This window comes from Phodopus roborovskii, unplaced genomic scaffold (genome assembly GCF_943737965.1).
Source record: "Phodopus roborovskii unplaced genomic scaffold, PHOROB, whole genome shotgun sequence".
NCBI classification, from domain to species: Eukaryota; Metazoa; Chordata; class Mammalia; order Rodentia; family Cricetidae; genus Phodopus; species Phodopus roborovskii.
In genome coordinates, this window is record NW_026126646.1 from 7,103,466 (window position 1) to 7,115,933 (window position 12,468).

Below are 12,468 nucleotides of genomic sequence, written 5' to 3' on the forward strand. Positions count from 1 at the left end.
CTTCGGGCTAGGAGGCGGGCGTGAGCTCCCAGGAGAACGTTCGTGTTGCGTAAGCCTCTGCTTGGGCAGCAAGCGAACTGGCAGCCGCGGTGTCCGTGGCTGGCGTGATCTCTGCTCGTCTAAAGAAGAAACTGAATAGGGATGCCTTCGGGGAGAGAACAGGGTCGGGAAGAGGGTGCAACTGAGGAGGCTGGACGTGCACAGTCGCGCCCGGAAGTGCGTCTGGGCGGAGTCCTAGTGGCACGGGTCTCTTGCAAAACGGGTTCCCAGGACGCTTTCCGTTGCCTTGGAGACAGAGGTTTAGAGTGACGTCTTTTCTCAAACGGGCGGGACTTGCAGAGACATGGCGAAGACGCATCTATACTAACTTTTGCTTAATCCTTTGGGTGGTTTGGGTTTTGTTTTTTTTTTTTTTTTGGTGTTTTGTTTTGAGACAAGGTCTCACTATGTAGCTTGGGCTGCCACTCTGTGTTGACCGGGCTGACTTCATTCATACTCAAGGGTCCCACCTGCCTCTGCCTCCAGCATGCTGAAATTAAAACCATGCACCACCACATTCGGCACGACTTGATTTAACTTTTTTTTTTCCTGCAGAGCTGGGGCGAGGAGGTCAACTCGGATCAACTGAGCACTCCATCCCCCACCCTTCTACTGATTTTAGTCCCTACAGATAAAAAACAATCATCCTGGCCTTTGTGTTTATAAACAGTACACGGCCTTAGTTTACGCATCTTAGACAGTTCTGTGGAGTCTTCAGACCATAATTTGGCTCTCCAACAGCTCTCTTTGCACGCCTTGCACCCATGGGCAAGTTACCTTCAAGCTTGTTCTGTCCCCTGCTCTGCGCTACCACGCACGGACACAGTCCATTCCTCCAGTCTCGCTTTTTGACTCTTTTTCATTTTGTGGGGTCAGATGCTCAAGCAAGTGTCTTTACTTGCTAAGCCACTTCACCGGCCTTTTTGATTTTAAGACAGTGTCTTACTCTTGCCCAGGTTGACCCCGAACACTCATCTCTAAGCCTATTGTCTCAGCCTTTAAAGTACTGTCGTTTCTGGGCATGGGTCACTCTTTCTGGTTCCAGTCTTGGTTTATCTCATGTGTCAGCAGCTTTTGTTTGTGTGGGTGGTTGGCTGGTAAGCTAGTTGGTTTTCGAGGCTGGGTCTCACTAACTAGCCTGAAATTTCAATGGGAAAACCTGCTGAGGGAGGTCTATGGAAGAGTTAGAGCCCTCCATCTCTTGTGTACAAGCTGGAGTAACTATAGGAAAGAAAAAGGAAAGGGCAGGGAAGGAGGCTGAGAAATTTGCTATTTGGCCCTAGATTGGCTATTGCTAGGACTGACCAAAGAACGATTGATGAATAGTGAGTTAAACAATGCCAGGTGGTCAGCAAACATCTCTTTCCGGCAGCCATTATTAGGGATCTGCAGGGAGGCAGTGGCAAGAGGTTATTTTATTTCTGGAATGCTAATTACTGCAACTCTGGGGAACTTGTCTCCAAAGTTAGCCAAAATGGCAGAACTTTTCAAAATGGTGTGGCCATGGCTAACCTAAGGTGGCGTGGACCACGAAGGGATCATTGCTACTTGAAGAAATTCCAACATTTCAGCACACTACTTCTCCAGAACTTGTTTTGTTTTGTTTTTCGAGACGGGGTTTCTCTGTGGTTTTGGAGCCTGTCCTGGAGCTAGCTCTTGTAGACCAGGCTGGTCTTGAACTCAGAGATCCACCTGCCTCTGCCTCCCGAGTGCTGGGATCAAAGGTGTGTGCCACCACTGCCCTGTCCTGCTTAACTTTCATTTTTAATGATTCTCAATATTAATATCTTTCCATTTGGGAGATTTTGTGTGGGCTTTGGCAAAGGGTAAAAATATGTACAATGGCTCTTTGACCTCGATTACAATAGGAACGTCATCCTTCGGAAAGCGTTGCAATAAGACGCACACGTTGTGCTGGCGCTGTAGCTCTAAGGCCTACCACCTTCAGAAGTGCACCTGTGGCAAATGTGGCTACCCTGCCAAGCACAAGAGAAATTATAATTGGAATGCCAAGACTAAGAGGCGAAACTCTACCAGGACTGGCAGATGAGGCACCTAAAAATTGTCTATCAAAGATTCAGACATGGATTCCGTGAAGGGACAACACCTAACCCCAAGTGGGAAGCCGTTGCAACATCCAGTCCATCTTGAGAATTTCAGTCAGTCACAAAATAAATGTTCTGGTTTCAAAAACGGAAAAAAACAATATGTACAATGGTAGCCTCTCTTTCGGAAAAAAAATCCCTACCACCCCAGATCCAGGAATTCCATTGTGCCCTCCTATTACACTAAGAACAGAAAAGTTAGATATACTAGATACACCTGATCCCAAGGATGAAATGTCTACAATTCAGATGCATAGCCTGAGGTTAATTCAGTCAAGAGTTCAGTTAATAGTATAGAGAAATCAGAATGGTATAATGGGAAAACAGTAAGACATCAGGAAATTCGCTTTGGGGAGCTTTATGAGGGGAACAGTAAGAAGAAGAAATCGTACAGTCTGCTCCCCAGAAGTCCTTTCCCAAAGTCAGGCATGTGGATAAGGTCTCCATTCCCTAGGGGGCTTGAGGAAAGCTTGATAAAGCAGTCATTCTTATCTCTAGCTAGAGGAACTGGAGGCCCTTCATTAGCATAAGACTGGTGCCTATCTTCAAGATCAATGTTAGATTCCTCAACCCCAGCCAGGTGTTGGTGGCGCACACCTTTAGTCCCAGCACTCAGGAGGCAGAGGCAGGCGGATCTCTGTGAGTTTGAGGCCAGCCTGGTCTACAGAGCTAGTTCCAGAACAGACTCCAAAGCAATGCAGGGAAAACCCTGTCTTGAAAAACAAAACCAAAAATAACAACAACAAAGATTTCTCAAGCCACACCCCAGCTCACAGGCCCTGTTCCTCCCCTTTAATCTAGGCAAAGGTCTTCTCCCCCACCCCACACATTCTCTTTGGGACCTGACACCACCCTCATCCCACTGAAGCAGATCTCTGGCAATTAAAGATGAGACCCAGAGTACTCTACCAAATGACCCCTAGTCTGCTCTCTAGTACTTTTTTATGCCTAGTTTTTTACTGACCAAAGGTGGCTGGTTTCCAGGGTTCTACTGTCTCCACCATTGTACTGAAAACCAAATAACCCCTTTATCCCTGTCCTCCAACTTAGACCATACAGCTATTAGGTAGGAAGCTTTTCTCTACTGTCCTTTCCTCCTAACTCATGATTTTGTACCCTGGCTCCTGGAATCCATGCCACTTTTACTCTTGGTTTACTCTTATTTGTCTGAAGGAAGTCTTCTACTAATGGCCTGGGAACAATGCATTTGTGAATGTTCGTTTATTCTACTGGGGTTACCCAGGCTCCCCTTTTTGTGTGGGCTGGCAGCTCCACGCTGCTACTCAGCTCCACACTGCTACTTTTCTTCTCTTGCAGGCTTGATAATTCAATCCAGGCCTGAACTGTGATCTACTTAAATTGTTGGCAGTCAGTGGGAAGATAGAACTCATTGTTAAACAAATAGGAGCCAACCCTTGGCTTGAGCCAAATCCCTTAAACCCTCATTCGATGTCCCATTGGTATTGGGCTCTGAGCTCTGTCAACATATCTAGGTAGAACTCTGTTGTCTGTGGGCCTGAGGATCAGCTGCAGCACTGGGTCACTCGATGCCCCTAATAGGTAGTTTGGAAGTTAAGGCTTCTTTGTTTGGAATCCCAATGTTATGCCCAGATCTCAGAGTCTCCCCCAGAACCAACCAGGAGACCGAATCCCATATGTAAAAGCAAAGAGTCTTTATTCAGGCTCCAGCTTGGACCCTCCATCTGTCCAACTCTGCGATTTTCAGGGTTCAAGACAATAATTGGCTGGCATTTGTCTATCGGTGTCTTGGTGGAAGGGGATGGGCGTGTGCTTAGGCTAAGAGACATCAGGTGATCCTATCTACAACGGTTGGAACATTAGGAATTTCCTTTGGAATGTTAGGTACTTCCCCCTCAGATGGTCTGATCCTGGGTGGTACCCAGGTGGTCCCACTTCATGGTCTCTCCTGGAGTCAGGTGTTGCCCGAAGGTAAAATCAGGCCTACTTTCTAGTTGGTCTCCACTTCCACTGAGCCTTGGCAAAGCATTCATACACAAATTTAAAAAAAAAAAATCTAAAAAATCGTTGGCATGTGTGACTTACAAGCACATCCCACTTATAGAACTAGTGTCATTTTTATTTCCCATCACAATCTTATATTGTATAAAATAATCATAATTAACCCATTTTTCATTTGCTGAATTTTATGTTTTGAACTTTGACCCAAGAATAAAGCTGCTATGAAACTAAGAAAAATAGTTGAAATGGACTAAATAGTTGTACATGAATACTCGTAGCAGCACCATTAATAGTAAATAAAGATATGTCCATCAACAATGAATGAGTAAACAGGTATGGTATATTCATATTACAGAAGAGTATGGCATGGAATGCTGTGGGATGGCATGCTTTACAGTATGGCTCCTATGTGAAACACATTGACAGAAAGTCTCCTATTACATGACTCCTGCTACTGTCTGAGGGTTAAAGTCTGTTCAAAATTTATATGCAGTCAGGCGGCGGTGGCACGTGCCTTTAATCGCAGAACTTGGGAGGCAGAGGCAGGAGGATCTCTGTGAGTTTGAGGCAAGCCTGGTTTACAGAGTGAGTGCCAGGACAGCCAGGGCTACACAGAGAAACCCTGTCCCTAAAAACCAAAACATAAAAAAAAAAAAAATTAAAAAAAAAAATCAAACTCTACATGTGTTTCACCAAGCTGATGGTATGTAGGGTGAGAAGGTAGTACTTTGAGGATGTGGTTAGTCCCAAGGTCTAAATTCTTATAGTGGAATTAATTTCCTCATAAAGAGATCTAGGGAGCTTGTTAGTCCCTTTTCCCTTGTGCCCTGTGAGGACACACAGAAGCATCTATGAAGAGAGATACCAACTAGGTATGGTGGTGCAAGCCTTTGATCCCAAGACTTGGGGGGCAGAAGCATAAACAATTTGTTAGTTTCCCTTTGTAGCTTTGGAGCCTGTCTTGGAACTTGCTCTGTAGACCAGGCTGGCCTCCAACTCACAGAGATCCACCTGCCTCTGCCTCCTGAGCACTGGTAATTACAGGAGTGTACCACCATTGCCCAGCTAAGATATCTGTTGATTACAAACAAAAAACACAGTGGAGAAACCTTGCGGCTCATAGAAATCAGTACTAACACCACTGAGAAGACAAGCAAATGGCAACACCTTCCCATTGTGGGGGGCACAGCTCCAACATCAAGGAGCATGACCTCTGCACACAGGAGAAATAGCAGACAACTCCGTGTTAAGGGATCTCCTGGATTAGGGAACCAGGGAAATAAGAAGAACCATAGTGGCTAAATGGAACTTGGGGTTGTGAAGCAAAAACATTCTGCTGGGAGTGATCACTTGTAAGATGTACGGTTTTTTCACCCGCCACCGCAGGTCTTGTCCCGCCGCCGCGCCAGCCTCAAATAACACACAGAGACTCTGTATTTGATACAATGCTATTGGCCAGGTGCTAGTTTCTTATCAGCTAACTCTGTCTTAATTATTAACCCATTTCTATGTATTTCCACGTGGTCTTATCGAGAGCGGAGGAATGGCGGTTCTGTTCTCTCCAGGCTTTCCATCCTGACTCCTCCTTACTACTTCCTCTTTCCTCCTTGTCTCCTAGTCCCTCCTATCTTCATTTCCCATTGGCCAACAGTGCTTTATTCATTAACCAGTATGAGAAACATATATACATAATGGCATCTCCCATCAATCACTCATGCCTGTAGTTCCAGAAGTTGGGAGGCAGAGGCAGGACAATCATGAGTTTAAGGCAGCCTGGGCTATATAGTAAGATTCAGCTCAAAATACAATACTGGTCTGGCAGTGATGGTGCATGCTTTTGATCCTGGCACTCGGGAGGCAGAGGCAGGTGGATCTCTGTGAGTTCAAGGCCACCCTGGTCTACAAGAGCCAGTTCCAGGACAGCTTCCAAAGCCACAGAGGAATCCTGTCTAGAAAAACACTAATAATAATAATATATGTACCATGCTTATTAACACACCACAACTATGACCATTAATCCCAGCATCATGTGCATCTCTATGAGTTCCAAACCAGTCTGGTCTATTATAGAGTTCCATCCCAGCCAGAGCTATGTAATAAGAAAAAAAAAAAAGGCAAATTTTATGTTTTGGAACTAGGATTAGCTGTGCCCAATATCAACCTCCTCCTCTCCCAGACCCCGACAAAGAACAGCAACCTTCATCCTGAGCCCAGCTTGGTAATACACTCTACATCCAGCAGGTGGTGTCTCAGCCCTACGGGGAACAGCCTAAAAGACTTCAGAAGTACTAACTTCATTCAGGCTAACAGCCCGCATTTCTGAGTGCAAGGCTCTAGGGATGGAGTGCATATCCATATGCAAAAACCATATGTCTGAGGGCAATTTTTGCAACAAATGATTGAAAACAAATCTGCCATCAAGAGAGCATTGCTGTGTTTTAGAGTACCCAAACATCCACACATGCATATCTCTGTAGTATATCATTAGAGAAAAGGCCAGGGAACAGAGGGCTTACATGACTATAATAAACTTGGGGCAAATAAATAACAAGCAAACCTTTGCCTCCTGATGGGCATGATTATCCATGTGAGGAAACATCTGTCAGTGACAGAAATTGACACTAATGAGGATAGACTGTCCTGGGACACACTTTTACGACGCTTTATGTGTGAACATTTAAAAAAATAATAAAATGTTGAAGGAATGAATGACTAGATGAAGCCTCCCATTTTCAGTAACACGGTAAATAGATAAATTAAGGATTTTTTTGTTTGTTTGGTTGGTTTTTTTTTTTTTGGTTTTTCGAGACAGGGTTTCTCTGTGTTGCTTTGGAGCCTGTTCTGGAACTCGCTCTGTAGACCAGGCTGGCCTGGAACTCACAGAGATCCACGTGCCTCTGTCTCCCAAGTGCTGGGACTCAAGGTGAGAGCCACCAATGCCCAGCTAAGTTGGAAGATCTTAAAGAAATCTTTTATGTTAAGCTAAATAAAATTCAAAAGACATCTATCTATATTAATGGTTGAACTGACGAGAGGAAGAGCAACCTCCAAATGCAGAATGCCGTGACTGTGAGACACAGGTTGAGACACTGGGCACTGCTAGGAAGACATTAGAGGCAGCAAGGACAAACACAGGGCTGGTAGGATGAGGATGGCCAATCGTCAGAAAGAATTCTGTATTCTTCCTCATTTTTCTTTCTGGCAAGGCCCCAACAGTTTTTGGAATAACGAGTGAGTGAAATATGCATATTTATCCACTCAACAATTCTGCATTTCATTACTGCATCACAACTGGCAAAACTGGAGCTTGGGAGGCATCTGAGGACGCAAGCGAACTCAGCAGACAGTTGTCTGACACACAGCCACTGATGTGTGGCAACCCAAAAATGCTTGCGATGTTGATGAAGAATTCCAGAACTGTTCATGTGAATGGAAAGACTGAGTCAGTAACTTGACAGATTTATCATGAGTTTTATTTATTTATTTATTTATTTTTCAAGACAGAGTTTCCCTGTGTAACCTTGGAGCCTGTCCTGGAACTCTCGTTGTAGACCAAGCTGGTCTCGAACAAGGCGTGTGCCACCATCATCCAGCCTTATCATGAATTTTAAATTTTGTTAAGTTTCTTATTATTGCTCATGGTGTGTGCTCTTGATATGAGTATGTGGTAGGGGACAATCTTGTGGTGTCTACTCTCCCTTTCCATCTTTACATGGGTTCTGAGGGTTACATCCAGGTTATCAGCTTGTTCATGGCAAGGACTTTTACCAGAAGAGGTATTTCTGTAGGTAGCCCTATAGCAAAAGGGAGAAGGGGAAATATATATCCAGAGTTTTGTATTTTGAATTTTTGTTTTGTTTTGGTTTGTTTGTTTTTTTTTTTGTTGTTGTTGTTGTTTGGTTTGTTTTGGTTTTGCTCTATAAAGAAACTGTATAAGTACTTTTCTCTGGGAGATTAAAAAAAAAAAGTCATACCAGAAAGCATTTCTAGGGCACCAGGGCATCCAGGCTCACATCTGAAATCTGAAATCCCAGCTTTCAGGAGGGTGAGGAAGGATTGTTGTGATTTTGAGGCCAGCTTAGACTACTGTATACAACCTTGACTGAAGGAAAAAAATCCTGGGCAAGATTCACAGAACCAACCACAGTGATCAGATAGGTGATGGGCTCTGTGGTAATTTGAATGTAATTGACCCCATTAGCTCATAGAAAGGTGTGGCCTTGTTGAAGTAGGTGTGGCTGTGTTGAAGGAAGTGTGTCACTGTCAGGGCGGTTTTGAGGTCTCTTAAGCTTCTCTGAGTGCACTTGTTACATTCTAATCAAGATGTAGCCAGCACCCTGTCTGCCTGCACACCACTTTGCTGTCGCCATGATGACAAAGGACTGAACTGATGAATAGTAAGCCACCAACCACCTCAATTAAATGTTTTCCTTTATAAAAGTTGCTGTGGTCGTGGTGTCTTTTTACAATAGAAATCCTGACTAAGACAGCCTTCATTCTCAGGTCAGATGTACAGAAACTAAACAGTACAAAAAAAAAATCCAAAAATAATGTCTTATAATCCCCCCCCTTACTGGTGACAATGCATTTAATCCCAGCACCTGGGAGGCAGAGGCAGGCAGATCTCTGTGAGTTCAAGCCAGACTGGTCTACAGATCTAGTTCCAGGACAGGCTCCAAAAGCAATACAGAGAAACCCTGTCTAGAAAAACCAAAAGAAAAAGAAAGAAAAAAAACCCCACCAAGGGCTGGAGAGATGCTTCAAATGTTAAGAGCACTGGCTGTTCTTCTAGACGTCCTGAGTTCAATTCCCAGCAACCGCATGGCTACTTATAATCATAACCTCTTCTGGTGTGTAGGCATATACAAAGATAGAATAAATCCTTTTTAAAAATCTCCCACTGGTGGGGCTGGAGAGATGGCTCAGAGGTTAAGAGCACTGGCTGCTCTTCCAGAGGTCCTGAGTGTAATTCCCAGCAACCACATGGTGGCTCACAACCATCTGTAACGATATCTGGTGCCCTCTTCTATCGTGTAGAGATATACACACTGTATGCATAATAAACAAATAAATCTCATACTGGCTGGGGACGGGGTGGCCCATGCTTTTAATCCCAGCACTCAGGAGGCAGAGGCAGGCACATCTCTATGAATTCCAGTACAGCCTGGTCTATAGAGCTAGTTCCCGGACAGCCAAGGCTACACAAAGAAACTCTGTCTCAAAACAAAACAAAAACCCTCCCACTGTTATGTGGCAGACTTTTCAGGTGAGATGAAACACACACAGGCCCCGGCAACACACCTCAATCAGAAGTAACCGCTCTTGACACTATCACACCAGCTGGCATGTATGGCCCTGCACTTGCATTGTGAAGTGTGCATGATCCACACTCCCGAGGAACACTTTTGTGCTTCCTTCACATCATCCTTAACAGCAACTTCTGGAACTACAGGAGCTAGCTCACAGGGAGGAGACCCTTCTACCCAGTAGTAGCTTTATTTCTCCAAGGCTTACAAGTAAAGAATACAGTGTTTTCAAAAAAGGGTCTCACCATTCAGTTCTATAATGCAACCAATAACTATGGCAAATAACCTTTAATTTGGGGGCTTCTCTAGGGCTTCCTTGGCCACCAAGCTCTTGAGAGTGACCCACCTCTGGCACTGAGGGTTTCAGTCAATAACCTTTATGGTTAATTTTTGCGTTTGTGAGTGAGACCGTCTTGTTTACTCTTTGGGAATGAATGTTTCATGCTTGCCATTTCAGGTGCACACATGTCTCTCTAAATTTGCAAAAACACTCAGAAGTTGGCATTAAGTCATTCATCTTCACAACAGAATCTTTTTCCTGAGGAGGGGTAGGACAAGGCAATATCTCGAACCACCACCCCATACCAAATAATGGGGTTACAAATATAACGCTATTAAATCGCTCTGAAAGGCCATCATCATCTGTTCTGAGCAAGTGTCTGGTCCCAGAGAGTCGCAACTAAAGTTGAACATAAGCAAGGTCCAAGACAGCAAGGAGAGGTTCCATCCACTACAGATCAATGTTGGGTACAATTAATTAGCTCTGTAATCCTGTCTTTCTTTCTCTCTGAGCCATTCTACCTCCACGCCTTAGAGATTTTCCTTAGAGCCTGCCTCCCTGTATTTCTCCACCTCTGATAAACTTGGTGGGGCTGAATCAACCTGCTCTGCCTAACACCAAGGAGGGACATGGCCCACTTACCCCTACTCCATCTGCTGGTCCCCTTAACCCAAGAGGCACCCTTCTTGCTGGCAAATGTTTCCATTTAGAGGGAATGTTTTGCAATTTGGAGGCACATGCCATAAAACACCCATACCACACACAAAAACAAAACAAAACACAGAAATCTTTTCACTCTCTACTTGGCTGGAGACTAGGAGACCTGTGTATGTCCCAGTCCTGGCCTCATGAAAGCTGCCGGCAACAAAGGGACCAAACACTGTCCCCTAGCAGACAGTTGGCAACTGCGTACCAGAAATGATGCTTCCTAGCTAAGCTTCAGGATGACAAGCCTGTAGAGCTCCAAGCTACCAGAGTCAAGAGAGGGTGGAGTAGACAGGAATGAGGGATGGTGCTGTGGTGTTTGTCTTCCACACCAGGAATGGAAAAGCTGACATAATTACACACACAGCAGGAATGAGAACACTGTGCATGGTTTTTGGCAGTACATTTGAATATGTAAACAAAATGGAAAAATTCCTAGGAAATCTCAGCAGACTAAATCATTAAAGTGAACAGAGATAAAATGGACAGGGGTCAGTAGAGTTTCAGATGCCTTGAGCCCAGGCCTACTCACTATGCTGGACAGCTGAGCTAGTGCCCACTAGCTGAACCCATGTAAGCCAGAAACCATGATGACAATTATGGCACACACTGGCTCCTTACCTCCCTAATGGGTTTTGGTGTTCACAGGCTCCATAAAGGGTCCTAAGAGCAGGGATAAAACAAACAACCTGGCTGGCTTTTTTTTAAACTTTCTTTTTTATTTTGGGGGAAGGGGTAGGAGGTAGCAGGCTGGGTTTGGGGTGAGGGGGAGTTCAAGACAAGTTTTTCTGTGTAACAGCCTGGTTTTCCTGAAACTCACTGTGTAGACCAGGCTGGTCTTGAACTCAAGAGATCTGTCTGCCTCTGCTTCCCGAGTGCTGGGACTTAAGGCATGCACCATCACTATCACTACCCAGCCCAGCTCTATGCCTTCTTGTTGATTACTGGGGACATCATATGAGGATTCTTCTTTGTCCAATGCTCTTGCTCAACATATGTCCATTTTTAGGCAAAAAGCTGACATCTTGCCCAAGGCAACCTAATAAGTTTGGGCAAAAGGGAAAATGAAGAGGCCACAGAAACCCCAGGTGATACCTGGCTCTACTCTCTGTACCAAGTGGTATCAGCTGGCTGGCTGAGATGGCCCTTTGGGCTCCATTATCATTCTTTATACTGCCAGTCTGCACTAGGGAGTCAAGTGGGGTTCCCCAGTTGCCCGAGAACCTCCAACAAGGCCCCTCCTCTTAAAGGTTCTACCGTCTTCTGATATCACCACCTTGGAGACCAAACTTTTAATACAGGGCAAGCATTTGACACCCAATGAGGGCAGGAACCCAGGTAGCTGAGGCATGGACACCCTGCTTTTCAGATAAGAAACCAGAAGTCTTGGGGGTGAGGCAGGAGCTTCCACCCTGCCAGTCACAGTACCTCGAAGATGCATGCAAACTTATTAAGTATGAAAGTTTAGCCTTAGCTTAGGTGTTGTATCAGTTCACTCGGCCTGTGGAAGAATCAGGGTTACTCTGGGATGAATTTTAGCCTTCATGGCCACAGGGGACTCAGCCTCTGGTGGACTGACTGACTGTGGCTTTGCAAAAGACTCTTTTATTGTTATATAATTTACATCTTAGCAAGTCAATTTCCACATACCTTATCTGAAGCTCCCCAAGGAGACAAATGTCATAGGACATCTCAGTTTTCCTTTATTTCTCTCTCTCTCTCTTTCTTCCTTTCTTTTTTTGAGACAGGGTTTCTCTGTGGCTTTGGAAACTGTCCTGGAACTAGCTCTGGAACTAGGCTGGTCTTGAATTCACAGAGCTCTGCCTGCCAAGTGCTGGATCAAAGGCTTGTGCCACTACCGCCTGGCCAACATCTGAATTTTCTGAGTTCTACAAGCAAGTTTTACATTGGCTTTTTTTTTTTTTTTAATAGTTTATGTATGAGTGCTCCATCTGCAGGTATGCCTTCATTCCAGAAGAGGGCACCAGATTTCATTACAAATGGTGTGAGCCACTAAGGACAAAGTATTCAAACACACAGGGCTGTGGGGGAC